This window comes from Arachis hypogaea, chromosome 19 (genome assembly GCF_003086295.3).
Source record: "Arachis hypogaea cultivar Tifrunner chromosome 19, arahy.Tifrunner.gnm2.J5K5, whole genome shotgun sequence".
Taxonomy (NCBI): Eukaryota; Viridiplantae; Streptophyta; class Magnoliopsida; order Fabales; family Fabaceae; genus Arachis; species Arachis hypogaea.
This window is the reverse complement of record NC_092054.1, coordinates 44,685,119-44,700,460: the sequence shown is the minus strand read 5'-3', so window position 1 is coordinate 44,700,460 and position 15,342 is coordinate 44,685,119. Positions and strand designations below refer to the sequence as shown.

At 38.1% G+C, this 15,342-nt stretch overlaps 1 non-coding gene across 1 annotated transcript; it reads right to left on the bottom strand.

Moving 5' to 3' along the window:
* Window positions 1-14,472: 14,472 nt before the first annotated feature.
* Window positions 14,473-14,580, bottom strand: LOC112781633 (small nucleolar RNA R71). The gene has a single exon (XR_003192398.1). It is a non-coding gene; the product is annotated as a small nucleolar RNA R71 (small nucleolar RNA).
* Between the last annotated feature and the right edge of the window lie 762 nt (window positions 14,581-15,342).

Sequence of the window (15,342 nt, the reverse complement as noted above, 5' to 3'; positions counted from 1 at the left end):
TGCATCACATTCATATTAATACTGCATTCTTCATTTTTCAGATTATAAAAAAAAAGGGGTTTTCACACGCGACGCGACAGCGTCGCCGACGCGTCCGCGTCGTATGTGGGTTTGAAAGAAAATGAGGATGAACAGAGAGTCACGCGAAAGCGTGGTTGGAGGCGCGCTAATGGCACAAATTGATCCACGCGACCGCATCGCTGCCGCGGCCGCGTCATTTGGAAAAATAGCTTCCCACGCGATCGCGTCACCCACGCGACCGCGTGGCTCTGAGAAGTCGACGTAAATGGGTGTATGGCAGAAAGTTGAGCTGGAGTTGGGCTGGACTCGTGTTGGAAGCCCAAGCCCTACCACGCGAACGCGTGCCCCACGCGGCCGCGTCGTTTTTCAGAAAATGGCCATTCACGCGATCGCGTCAACCACGCGATCGCGTCACCCTGGATTTTGGCAATACAGAGTTTTGAACAGAGAGTTGTGCGACCGCGAGGCTGCACTCGCGCCACTAGCACAAATCGAGTCACGCGATCGCGTGCCACACGCGTCCGCGTCACCCAACCTTATCGCGCACCACGCGACCGCGTCACCCACGCGACCGCGTCGCCAGCGTCGCACAACCTATCCAGATTAGTGCCAATTTTCTTATCTTTTCTTTTCTAATCCTAATTTCTTCCTTCTCTCTCCTTTTTCACTTTCTTTTTCTTCTTTTCATCCTTTTTCCCTCTCATTTTATTTTATTTTATTTATTTGCATACTTTCATTCATTGCATATTTTTATTTTTCTAAATTTATTATTTTACCATTGGTGTTCAAATGTTCTTATTCAACTGTTATTTCTTTTCTGGTATTATCTTGGTGTTTATGACTTGTTTTATTCTGGTTAGGTAATATTATTTAAATCAATGCCAATCTTTTATACCTGTATTACTTTTGTATTGATTTTTAATTTATATTATCTTTTCTTCCCCACTCTCTTCCCCATTGTTGCATATTCTGCACCACTGGTATGCCATGGCTTCTATTGTTTTCTCACTTACATGTTGTAGCTACCATGTAAATGAGACCCTTTTCATTTGGCATTAACCCAACCATACTTCATTTATTTTCTTATCTCTATTATTGGGTTACCTTTCTTCCCTTTTTCTTTCAGAATGGCCACCAGGAAGAGAACCAGAAGACATTTACATGGGGAGACAGACAAGTCCATCTGCACAATCCTTAGAGAAAAGCAACAGTTGAAACGACCCATCCACCTGCACATCTCAGCATGCACCGAGGACGGTGCAATCTTTAAGTGTGGGGAGGTCGATATCGATCTCCATGGGTTAGTACCTTTCTGTTTCAGCACTAATGTTTAAATTTTCTTTGTTAAATTAGTTGTTGCATTTGCATGTTTATTTTATTTTATGCATTTAGTTACTACTTGGTTAAAGTAATAAATTTCTTTTGAGACCCTATTTTTTAGAGAGAAATTTCACTAATTTAATTTAAAAAAAAATTTTTGTTAAAACTTGTTTGAAGTTGTATTTGGAACATGGTTTTTGAGCCAAAGAATACACAACCTGTGAGATTTGAGCTTATTTATATGGTTACATTATTTAACCATAAATATTTTATTCCTGTATGTTTTCTTCTCTATGATTGTAATCTATATTTTGTTCCAATCTATATGTCCATTATTTAGTATATTTACATGCTTGCATATTATTGAGGCCATTATTTGTTATTAGCTCACTTATCCCAAATAAGCCTACCCTTTAAATCACCCTTGTTAGCCACTTTGAGCCTTTTAATCCCTTCTGTTCTATTTTACTACATCACTAGCCTTAAGCAGAAAAACAAAAGTAATATCCCAATTGAATCTTTGGTTAGCTTAAGATAGAGATTGTGCATCAACTAAGTGTGGGGAAACTGTGGGAACATGGGTTAATAAGGGAATGTATCATGTTTCTAATTTATTTGAATATTGGGAATTTGGGAACCTACTCATGAAAAACTAAAATAGAAAAACAATGGAGAATCTATGTGCATTGATAAGTTATGTTTGCTTTTATGATTCAAAAAAAAATAAAAAATAAAAAATAAAAAATAAAAAAATAATAAATATATATATATATATATATATATAAGGGGACAAAATTACCCCAATACTAAGTTAATAAAAATATCAATGCACATGTGACAAAAGTAAAGAAATATCAAAATTTTGGTACATGAATATGGGAATTATACAAAAGTGGGAAAAATTTGGGTAGCTAGGTAAAGTAATTTAAAATTGTATAAAGTATGTATATGTTAGGTGAGATCTTAGACTAGTCAAGGATTCAATTTATAGCTCACTTAGCCATATATATACCCTCACCCTTACCTTGGCCCCATAACCTTGAAAAGACCTCATGATGTTTGCATTGGTACATTAAATAATGTTGATTGGTTAGGTGAAGAACAAAGTTTAGAAAGCATGATTAGGGAAGAGTAGAGTGATTGACCCTAGACACTTGAGAGTTAGAGTGATATACACTACCAGTAAGGGTTCAGTGCTTAATTCTATGTTCCCTGCTTTCATGAGCTATCTTCCTACAAGTTTACTTGCTTTTTATTGTACGATTTGAATTAGTGGAAATTGGTTTGTATTTGTCTTGGAGAATTTGATTTACTTTTAACCAAGTACGTAGAAGCATTTCACATTTAGTTGCATCCATATAGATAGAATCGCATTTCATACATTCTACCATTCCTCTTCATCTTTATAGTTTCTCTTGAGCTTAGCATGAGGACATGCTAGTGTTTAAGTGTGGGGAGGTTGACAAACCGCTATTTCATGGTTTATCTTGTGCTCAATTGAGTGGTTTTTATCAACTCTTTACCCACTTATTTATACTATTTGCATGGTTTTACATTTGCCTTCCTAATTATGTGCTTTGATTGAAAACATGGTCCTTTAATCTTATATTTGCTCATTATTAATCCTCTCTTATTACCATTAGATGCCTTGATATGTGTGTTAAGTGATTTCAGAGATTACAGGACAAGAATGGCTCAGAGGATGAAAAGGAAGCATGCAAAAGTGGAAGGAATACAAGAAGTTGGAGAAATTGCTAAGCTGTCTAGCCTGACCTCTTCGCACTCAAATGGCTATAACTTTAGCTACAGAGGCCCAAATGACGCGGTTCTAGTTGCGTTGGAAAGCTAAAATCTGGGGCTTTGATTTGATATATAATATGCTATAGTTTTCCTAACGCTAGGCGACGCGACCGCGTGCTCCATGCGGCCGCATCGCAGTGACGGAAATCCAGCGTGATTGAATTCGAGACCAGCGAATTCTGGGCTGTTTTCGACCCAATTTGCGGCCCAGAAAACACAGATTAGAGGTTATAAAGTGGGGAATGCATCCATTCATAAACAGGCTTTCATATTCATAATTTTAGGAGTAGATGTAGTTTTTAGAGAGAGAGGTTCTCTCCTCTCTCTTAGGATTAGGATTTAGGACTTCTCTTAGTTTTAGGAGTAACTCTCAATCCCAGGTTCTTTATTTTTATTTATTTTCCCAATTTAGTTTATAAACTATTCCAGATTACTTGAATTAATGTTATTTGAGGTATTTCAGTTATTATTGCTTTCTTTTATTTACATGATTATTGCTTCCCATCTGAAGGCATTCTTATTCCAGTAGATTTACTTTTCCCCTTTTGGTTTTGGTTAAGAAATCAGTAACTCAGGAGTTATCCAATTCAACAGCATAATTGATAATTGTTATCTTGCCAATTAAATTAAACTTCAATAATCCCAATCTTTTCTTAGGAAATAAATAGGATTCGAAGGTCAAACTAATTAATCCCTTGACTTACCTTTACTTTAGTAAAGGTTGACTAAGTGGAATTAAGATTCAATTTTTATTATCATTGATAAGGATAACTTGGTCTGGACTTCCAATTTCTAATACCTTGCCAAGAGTTTATGTTTATTATTATTATTTTATTCCCTCTGCCATTGCTTTTCTAACTTTTTACCTTGATCCAAAAACCCCAAAACATACCTTTGCATAACCAATAATAAGAACATACTTTCCTGCAATTCCTTGAGAAGACGACCCGAGGTTTGAATACTCGGTTATCAATTTAAAAGGGGTTTGTTACTTGTGACAACCAAAATATTTGTATGAAAGGACTTTTGAAGTATACTTGCAATGAGGATTTATCCGCAAATTTCTAGACCACGCAAAAGTCCTCTCATCAAGAAGGTACCTAAAGGCTGGAGAGACAAAAAGATCCCCACTGAAGGCCTTTCACCTGGCATGAGAGTTGTCTTCACTAACAACCCAGTCATTCCACATACAATGAACAAGATCCTGTCTCTAGAACATGTAGAACTCATCCATAAGAGCACAGGCAAGAAATTCACTGTAAGGGGCAAAATTCTAATCCCCTATCCATCTCCGTAAGGAGCTAACTGTCAAGCTAGTGACGTTAAAGAAGTGCTTGTTGGGTGGCAACCCATCAATAATTAGAGTTTTCTTGTTTTTCTTTAAGTTTATTTAAGTTATACCAATTTCATTTACATAATTATTTCTTTAAGTTTGTGATCATATGCAATAGTTAGAACAGAAACGGAGGCAGTCAGAAATGAAAACAGAACACCCTAGAGCAAGTACCTTGCTGGCATTGAATGCCAGACAAGGGGGCCAGAATGGGCATTTAACGCCCATGAAGAGCAGCCAAGCTGGCGTTGAACGCCACACAGGGTATCCCTAATGGGCGTTCAATGCCCAAGAGGAGCAGCATTGCTGGCGTTGAACGCCAGCCAAGGGACAGAGGCTGGGCGTTCAACGCCCCAAAGGTGGCAGAGACCTGGCGTTGAACACCAGGAAGGAGGCCCCTAATGGGCGTTCAATGCCGTATGAGGAGCATGAAGCTAGCATTGAACACCAACCAAGAGCAGGAGTTGGGCGTTCAACGCCCACAAGGGGGCAGGGAATTGGAATTCCCTAGCCTCCACCTTCTTCATTCTCTTACTTTCATTCTTTCCCATACACTCTTTCCCATAAACCCTAAACCAATCACATTCATATATCTTCCCGATTCCCCCCCCTCCCCACCATTTGAACCCTACCCCATCCCACCCTTATAAATACCCCTTCTTCTAACCCTTTCAACACACAATCCATACACTAAAACCCCCCCTCTTGGTCGAATTACACTCTCCTTCCATTTTCCCTATTCTCTTCTTCTTCTACTCTTTTCTTTTATATTTTGCTCAAGGACGAGCAAAGCTTTTAACTTTGGTGTTGGAAAAGCCTTGCTTTTTACTTTCTATTCACACTTATGGCACCCAAAGTCGGAGAATTCTCTAGAAAGAAAGGGAAAGCTGTTGCTTTCACCTTCGAACCTTGGGAGATGGAGAGATTCATCACCAAAGCTCATCAAGACCACTTCTATAAAGTAGTGGCAAAGAAGAGGGTGATTCCTGAAGTCCCCTTTAGGCTCAAAAAGAATGAGTACCTGGAGATCCGACGAGAAATCCAGAGGAGGGGTTAGGAAGTTCTAACCAATCCTATCCTGGAAGTTGAAATCTTGATGGTACAAGAGTTATATGCCAATTCATGGGTCACTAAACATCATGATACATGTGTGAACCCAAGCCCCAAAAATTGGAGCACCATGGTCCGAGGGCGACCTTTAGATTTCAGCCCAGAAAGTGTAAGGTTGGCGCTCCATTTGCTAATAATGCAAGGAAACCCAACATCCTTACACTAGAAGAGTCAATTTTGATCAAAGGCCGGATCAAGTCCTTTATGACATTTGTGTGGAAGGAGCTCAATGGAAGAGGGATGCTCAAGGCAAGCTTATCTGACTAAGAAGGCTTGACTTCAAGCCCGTAGCTAGAGAATGGTTAGAATTTATCCAATGCTCTATCATCCCTACTAGCAATTGGTCAGAAGTGACCATTGACAGAGCCATTATGATTTATTGCATCATGATTGGAAGTGAGGTGGAGGTACATGAGATAATACCTCAAAAATTATACAAGAAATCTGAAAAGCCTTCCACCTTAGCAAAGTTGGCTTTTCCCCACCTTATATGTCACTTATGCAATTCAACTGGAATTGTCATAGAAGGAGACATCTCCATTGAGGAGGACAAGCCCATCACTAAAAGAAAGATGGAGCAAAGAAGAGAGCCTACGCATGCATCTCAACAAGAGCATGTGGAGCCGCCTCAACAAGAAATCCCTGAGATGCCTCAAAGGATGCATTTTCCTCCCCAAGGCTACTGGGACCAATTGCATACTTCTCTAGGAGAATTGAGCTCCAACATGGATTAGCTGAGGGGGGACACCAAGAGCATTCCACCATCCTCCATGAAATAAGAAAAGATCAAAAAGTCATGAGGGAAGAACAACAGAGATAGGGGCGTGACATAGAAGACATCAAGTGCTCAATTGGATTCCAAAGAGGAAGCAGCAGCCACCGTCACTAAGGTGGACCCATTCCCTTAATCCCCTGTTGCCTATGTCATTTATCTGTTTTCCATGTATTTTGTTTTATTATCTGTTTCTAGTGCATGATCATCTTTATTTTATGTCTTAAAGCTATGAAATATTCCATGCATCTCTCACCTTTCTTAAAAGAAAAGTAAGATGCATGAATTTTGAGTTATATAGTAAGAATGGTTCAATTATTGATGTGGTGGCATTGCTTTTATTTTTTGAATGCATGAATGAACAGTGCATATTTGATGTTGGAGTTAAGAATATTGGCTCTTGAAAGAATGATGATAAAAGTGAAGTATTATTGGTGATTTGAAAATCCTAAAATTGATTCTTGAAGTAAGAAAAAGTAGCAAAAGAAAGAAAAAAAAGAAGCAAAAAAAAGCAAGCAGAAAGAAAAAGAAACAGAAAAAGCCAATAGCTATTTAAACCAAAAGACAAGAGCAAAGATCCAAAGCTTTGAGCATCAATGGTTAAGAGGGCCTAAAAGAAGAAAAATCTTGGCCAAAACAGTTCAAATGAGTTGCCTCCCTAACTATATGCTTGTGGTGTGAAGGTGTCAAGTGAAGAGCTTGACACTGAGCAGTTAAAGTTGTGATCCAAAGCAAAAAAAAAGTGTGCTTAAGAACTCTGGACACCACTGGCTAGGGATTATAGCAAAGCTAAATCACAATCCGAAAGGGTTCACCCAATTAAGTGTCTGTGGCGTTTATGTACCTAGTGGTAATACTGGAAAATAAAGCGCTTAGGGTCACGGCCCAGACTCAAAAGAAGCTGTGTTCAAGAATAAAAAAGAACTAAACTAGGAGAATCAATAGTATCATCTGGATTCTGAATTCCTAATTATGCCAATTATTCTAAGCTTCAAAGGAAAGTGAGATGCCAAAACTGTTCAAAAGCAAAAAGCTACCAGTCCCGCTCATCTAATTCAAACTGAGCTTCATTGAGAACTCTAAAATTTATTATATCCTTCTCTTCTTTTTAATCATACTTTGTTTTTGGTTGCTTGGGGACAAGCAACAGTTTAAGTTTGGGGTTCTGATGAGCGGATATTTTATACGCTTTTTGGCATCATTTTCATATAGTTTTTGTTATGTTTTGTTTAAGTTTTATTATATTTTCATAGGTTTTAGTGCAAAATTCATATTTTTGGAGTCTACTTTGAGTTGTTTTCTTTTATGATAATTTCAGGTATTTTCTGGCTGAAATTGAGAATTTTTGGCAAAGTCTGATTCAGAGACAGAGAAAGGACTGCAGATGCTGTCAGATTCTGACCTCCGTGCACTCGAAAGAGAATTTCTGGAGCTACAGAAGTCCAAATGGCATGCTCTCAACGACTATGGAAAGCTAATATTCAGGGATTTCTAGAATTATATAATAGTCTATACTTTACTTTGAAAATGAAGGCCCAAAACGGGTATTCAACGTCAGCCATCAACCCCATTCTTGGCGTCCAACGCCCAAAAGGGAGCAGCTGGCATCCAACGCCCATTCAGGAGTCCAAAGCTTGGCATCCAACGCCCCAGAGGGAGTACCAACTCATGGATTCACTCAAGCTCAGCCCAAACACTCACCAAGTGGGCCCGGAAAGTGGATTTTCACACTACAAGACTAGTTTATCCTATTTCTGTAATTATTACTTATTAGATTAGTATATATAGACAAGATTTCACCCTTGTTAGGAGCTCTTGCCCACTCTACACGTTTTACATTACTTTTTCGTAAGCAATGAGTCATTAACCTCCTAGGTTAAGGTTAGGAGCTCTGCTGATTCTTATGGATTAATAATATCACTATTCTATTTCAATCTATGCTTGATTCTATTCCAAGATGTATCTTCGTTCTTCATCCTAAGAAATTGGGAGTGTAACTTGACCGTCATCCCTATTCACATGGGTTCTTGTGAGTCCTTGACGGGATAGTATTGAACCACAAGCTTGATTATACATTTCTTAGACGGCTAATTTGTTTGTCATCTAACAATCAACAATTATCCAATACATGCATACACCTATTATGAGGTCTTTTCATAGGTTGTAATGGGGTTAGGGTCAAGGTAAGGTTATACATAGCTAAGTGAGCTCAAGATTTGAATCTTTGATCAAGATAAGCTTCCCACCTAACCTATATAACAACCTATAGAAATCTAATATAAGCCTAACTACCCATTCTTCTCTTCTTCACATATTCATGCATTTTCTTTTCTTTATCATTTCCCATATGCATTGACTATTATTGAACTTTACTTTGGGGCATTTTGTCCCCTTTTTATTCTTGTCTTTTTCTTTTCTTTCTTTTTTCTTTTCTTTTTCTTTTTTCTTTTTTTATTCTCTTTTTTTTTTATTTTCCTTTGTATATTTTTTTTCTTCTTTTCTCTTTTGTTTTCAAACTACAAACATATACACGAGCATCAATGCACATGGCTTCGTATTTAATGCATGAATATGTGCCCAATTCCCAAGATCTTCAATAAAAATTCTGAACACCCTTTACCTCAACCAATGTCCCAAGTTTTCCCACACTTGAATGACAGACACACACTAGCCTAAGCTAATCAAAGATCCAAATAAGGACAATTGTTGTTTTTTGCTTAGAGGCTTGTAATGTGCTAATATTAAGAACAAAGGGGTTTATCACAGGCTCAAAGTTGGCTAACAATGGTTGATGAAAGGTAGGCTATTTGGGTAAGTGAGCTAAATGAAATGATGGCCTCAATCATATAACTGCATGTCTACATGGAATAATGGGCATAAAGAATCGAACAAAATCAAGGATCACAATCATAGAAAGAGAACAATGCACATAAAAACAAAAATAAGTGGTTATAAGATGTAACCATACAATTAGGCTCAAGTCTCACAAGCTTGTATTCTTAGCTCAACAACCATATTCCAAAATACATTCTTCAAGCAAGATTAACACAAAAATGTTCAAATTGGTAGGGTGCCCTAACCAAGTAGTCCTAATATGCAAAAAGTATTCAAGTGCAAAAGCTAACCATGCAATCTATTCTAACTAACAAAAGAAAAATCAAAATCATAGGTGTTGAAAAGAAAAGAATACCTACGAAAGTCGGTAACCGACCTCCCCACACTTAGAAGTTTGCACAGTCCTCCGTGCCAATGGTGATACGCAAAGGGGGGATCGGGTCGCCACTTCCATTATCCGTGCCTTGAGTGCTTGCTTCACTGTTGTCCTAATCAGATGTGGAAATGTCGGGCTCTTCCATAGGCGGGTTAACACAACTCCAAAGCTTCTTCAAGTAAGCAAATCGGCATTTGTTTCGCTGCTCATACCGATCTATCTTCTCATGGAGCTCTACAAGCAATTGATGGGTTGACTTTGGTGGTGCGGATGAAGTGATAGGGATGGTGGAAGGAGGAGCTATGTCAAGGCTTGTGGTGTCCTTGGGAGGCTGAAGATATTTCCCGCTCGGGACAATATCGTCCTTTACCGGAATTGTAGCCTTCATGTCCTTAGCCTCGCAAGGGACACCAGCAGCAACAACCAAATCGGATACCAAGGTGGGAAAGGGGAGATTACCCTTGGCATGGACCCGACCCATCGCTTGACAGATGAGGAGAGGGATGTTGACTGGCCTCTCCATGAGTATGCACCAAACAAGGAGGGCGAGGTCCATCGTGATGGATGACTTATGGGTGCTAGGAAGCACGTAGGGAGATAAGATCCGGGTCCATGCTCGGGCTTCCACTGTAAGCGCACGTGCGTTGATGAGCGGATAATTTATACGCTTTTTGACATTGTTTTTAGTATGTTTTTAGTAGGATCTAGTTACTTTTAGGGATGTTTTCATTAGTTTTTATGTTAAATTCACATTTCTGGACTTTACTATGAGTTTGTGTGTTTTTCTGTGATTTCAGGTATTTTCTGGCTGAAATTGAGGGACTTGAGCAGAAATCAGATTCAGAGGTTGAAGAAGGACTGCTGATGCTGTTAGATTCTGACCTCCCTGCACTCAAAGTGGATTTTCTGGAGCTATAAAACTCAAAATGGCGCGCTTCCAATTGCGTTAGAAAGTAGACATCCAGGGCTTTCCAGAAATATATAATAGTCCATACTTTGGCCAAGAATTGACGACGTAAACTGGCGTTCAAACGCCAGCCTTCTGCCCAAATCTGGCGTCCAGCGCCAGAAAAGGATCCAAAACCAGAGTTGAACGCCCAAACTGGCACAGAAACTGGCGTTCAACTCCACAAATGGCCTCTGCACGTGCTACACTTAAGCTCAGCCCAAACACACACCAAGTGGGCCCCGGAAGTGGATTTATGCATCAATTACTTACTCATGTAAACCCTAGTGACTAGTTTATTATAAATAGGACCTTTTACTAGATCTTTTTGATCATCTTTGGATCCTGGATTGTATTTTGATCCTGTGATCACGTTTTAGGGGGCTGGCCATCTCGGCCATGCCTGGACCTTTCACTTATGTATTTTCAACGGTAGAGTTTCTACACTCCATAGATTAAGGTGTGGAGCTCTGCTGTTCCTCAAAGATTAATGCAAAGTACTTCTGTTTTCTATTCAAATCATCTTATTTCTCTTCTAAGATATCCATTCGCACCCAAGAACGTGATGAAGGTGATGATTATGTGTGACGCTCATCATCCTTCTCCCTTATGAACGCGTGCCTGACAAACACTTCTGTTCTACATGAAATAAGCTAGAATGAGTATCTCTTAGATCTCCTAACCAGAATCTTCGTGGCGTAAGCTAGAATGATGGCGGAATTCAAGAGAATCCGGAAGGTCTAAACCTTGTCTGTGGTATTCTGAGTAGGATTCAATGATTGAATGACTGTGACGAGCTTCAAACTCGCGAGTGCTGGGCGTTAGTGACAGACGCAAAAGGAGGGTGAATCCTATTCCAGCATGATCGGGAACCGACAGATGAATAGCCGTGCCGTGACAGGGTGCGTGAGCATATTATTCACTGAGAGGAGGGGATGTAGCCACTGACAACGGTGATGCCCTTGCATAAAGCCAGCCATGGAAAGGAGTAAGATTGACTGGATGAAGATAGCAGGAAAGCAGAGGTTCAGAGGAACGAAAGCATCTCCATTCGCTTATCTAAAATTCCTACCAATGAATTACATAAGTATCTCTATCCCTCTTTTATTATATCATATTCGAAAACACCATTATCACTTTATATCTGCCTGACTGAGATTTACAAGGTGACCATAGCTTGCTTCATACCAACAATCTCTGTGGGATTCGACCCTTACTCACGTAAGGTATTACTTGGACGACCCAGTGCACTTGCTGGTTAGTTGTATTGAAGTTGTGACAATTATGAATTAAGATCAAAGCACCAAGCTTTGGAGCCATTACCAGGGATTGTTCGAGCCTGGACATCACAATTTCGTGCACCAAGTTTTTGGCGCCGTTGCCGGGGATTGTTCGAGTTTACGGCAAGCTTTTGGTCCGGTAACATCAGTGCCAAATTCTCTTTTGGTCCAGCAACAATAGTGCCCAGTTCCAAGTTTTGATCCGGCAACAACACCAAGTTTTTGGCGCCGTTGCCGGGGATTGTTCGAGTTTGGACAACTGACGGTTCATCTTGTTGCTCAGATTGGGTAACTTTCTTTTCGTTTTCTTTTCAAAAATCCTTCAAAAATATTTTCAAAAAAATTTCTCTTTTGTTTTCGAAAAAAAAAAATAATAAAAATGTTTTCAAAAATTTATTCAAAATTTTAAGAATGAATTCTAGTGTTTCATGAAGCATGTGAAGCCTGGCTGGCTGTAAAGCCATGTCTAAATTCATTTGGACTGAGGCTTGCAATTTGTTATCAAGAGCAAATTAGTTGTTGCTCATCCACCTGCTGCTGATCCATGATCACCTGCTGAAGCTTGGCTGGCCATTGGCCATGTCTAGTGTTTTGGACTGGAGCTTTCTTTGAAAGCTTGGCTGGCTAGTGAGCCATGTCTAATTCCTGGACTGAAGCTTTAGACTAACATGGCAAGATTCCTGGAATTCATATTAAAAATTTTGGAATCCTTATTTTTCTTTTTTCAATGAATTTTTCGAAAAAAAAATTCCAAAAAAATTAGAAAATCATAAAAATCAAAAATATTTTGTGTTTCTTATTTGAGTCTTGAGTCATATCATAAGTTTGGTGTCACTTGCATATGCATCTTGCATTTTTTCGAAAATATCATGCATTCATAGTGTTCTTCATGATCTTCAAGTTGTTCTTGGTAAGTCTTCTTGTATGATCTTGATGATTTTTTGTTTTGTGTCTTTTCATGTTTATCATATGCATTCTTGAATTCTTAGTGTCTAAGCATTAAAGAATTCTAAGTTTGGTGTCTTGCATGTTTTCTTTGCATTAAAAATTTTTCAAAATTATGTTCTTGATGTTCACCATGACATTCAAAGTGTTCTTGGTGTTCATCTTGACATTCATAGCATTCTTGCATGCATTCATTGTTTTGATCTAAAAATTTCATGCATTGCATAATTTTCATGTTTTTCATAAAAATTTTAAAAATCAAAAAATTATCTTTCCTTTTTTCTCTCATCAAATTCGAAAATTGAGTTGACTTTTTCAAAAATTTTTAAAAATCAAAGTTGTTTCTTATGAGTCAAATCAAATTTTCAATTTGAAAATCTTATCTTTTTCAAAATCTTTTTCAAAAATCAAATCTTTTTTCAAAATTCTTAGTTATTCTCGAAAATTCCAAAAATATTTTTCAAAAATCTTTTTCTTATTTTTATACCAAATTTTCGAAAATAACATAAACAATTAATGTTTTGATTCAAAAATTTGAAGTTTGTTACTTGCTTGTTAAGAAAGATTCAAACTTTAAGTTCTAGAATCATATCTTGTGATTTCTTATGAATCAAGTCATTAATTGTGATTTTAAAAATCAAATCTTTTTCAAAACTAATTTCAATCATATTTTTTCAAAAATATCTACTTATCTTATCTTTTTCAAAAAAATATCTTTTTAAAATATCTTTTCTAACTTCCTAACTTCTTATCTTTTCAAAATTTGTTTCAACTAACTAACTAACTTTTTGTTTGTTTCTTATCTTTTTCAAAACCACCTAACTAATTCTCTCTTTCTAATTTTCGAAAATATCTCCCCCTTTTTTCAAAAATTTCTTTTTAATTAACTAATTATTTTTATTTTTATTTTTGATTTCAAAAATTTTCGAAAATTACTAACATTTTTCAAAAACCATTTTCGAAAATCACTAACTCTTTTTCAAAATAATTTTCGAAAAATTATCCCTCCCCCATCTCATTCTATTTATTCATTCATATCCTAACATCTCATCTCACCTCTCTTCCATCCTCACAGTTGTGTTTCTTCCATTATATTACATTCTTTGTCTCCCCCTCTTCTTCCACTCACACAGGAATCCCTATACTGTGGTATAAAGGATCTCCATTATTATTATTATTTTTCTGTGCCTTCTTCTTTGTCATATGAGCAGGAGCAAGGACAAGAACATTCTTGTGGAAGCAGATCCAAAACCTGAAAGGACTCTGAAGAGAAAATTAAGAGAAGCTAAAATACAACAATCCAGAGATAACCTTTCAGAAATTTTCGAACAGGAAGAGGAGATGGCAGCCGAAAATAATAATGTAAGGAAGATGCTTGGTGACTTTACTGCACCTAATTCCAATCTACATGGAAGAAGCATCTCCATTCCTGCCATTGGAGCAAACAACTTTGAGCTGAAACCTCAATTAGTTTCTCTGATGCAGCAGAACTGCAAGTTTCATGGACTTCCATCTGAAGATCCTTTTCAGTTCTTAACTGAATTCTTGCAGATATGTGATACTGTTAAGACTAATGGAGTAGATCCTGAAGTCTACAAGCTCATGCTTTTCTCTTTTGCTGTAAGAGACAGAGCTAGATTATGGTTGGATTCTCAACCCAAAGACAGCCTGAACTCTTGGGATAAGCTGGTCACGGCTTTCTTAGCCAAGTACTTTCCTCCTCAAAAGCTGAGCAAGCTTAGAGCTGATGTTCAAACCTTCAGACAGAAAGAAGGTGAATCTCTCTATGAAGCTTGGGAAAGATACAAACAGTTGACCAAAAAGTGTCCTTCTGACATGCTTTCAGAATGGACCATCCTGGATATATTCTATGATGGTTTATCTGAGCTATCAAAGATGTCACTGGACACTTCTGCAGGTGGATCCATTCACCTAAAGAAAACACCTGCAGAAGCTCAAGAACTCATTGACATGGTTGCTAATAACCAGTTCATGTACACTTCTGAAAGGAATCCTGTGAGCAATGGGACGCCTATGAAGAAGGGAGTTCTTGAGGTTGATGCTCTGAATGCCATATTGGCTCAGAACAAAATATTGACTCAGCAAGTCAATATGATTTCTCAGAGTCTGCATGGAATGCAAGCTGCATCCAACAGTACTCAAGAGGCATCTTCTGAAGAAGAAGCCTATGATCCTGAGAACCCTGCAATAGCAGAGGTAAATTACTTAGGTGAACCTTATGGAAACACCTATAACTCAACATGGAGAAATCATCCAAATTTCTCATGGAAGGATCAAAAGCCCCAACAAGGCTTTAATAATGGTGGAAGAAACAGGTTTAGCAATAGCAAGCCTTTTCCATCATCAACTCAGCAACAGACAGAGAACTCTGAACAAAATGCTTCTAATTTAGCAAATCTAGTCTCTGATCTATCTAAGGCCACTGTAAGTTTCATGAAAGAAACAAGGTCTTCCATTAGAAATCTGGAAGCACAAGTGGGCCAGCTGAGTAAAAGGATCACTGAAATCCCTCCTAGTACTCTCCCAAGCAATACAGAAGAGAACCCAAAAGGAGAGTGCAAGGCCATTGACATAAGCGCCATG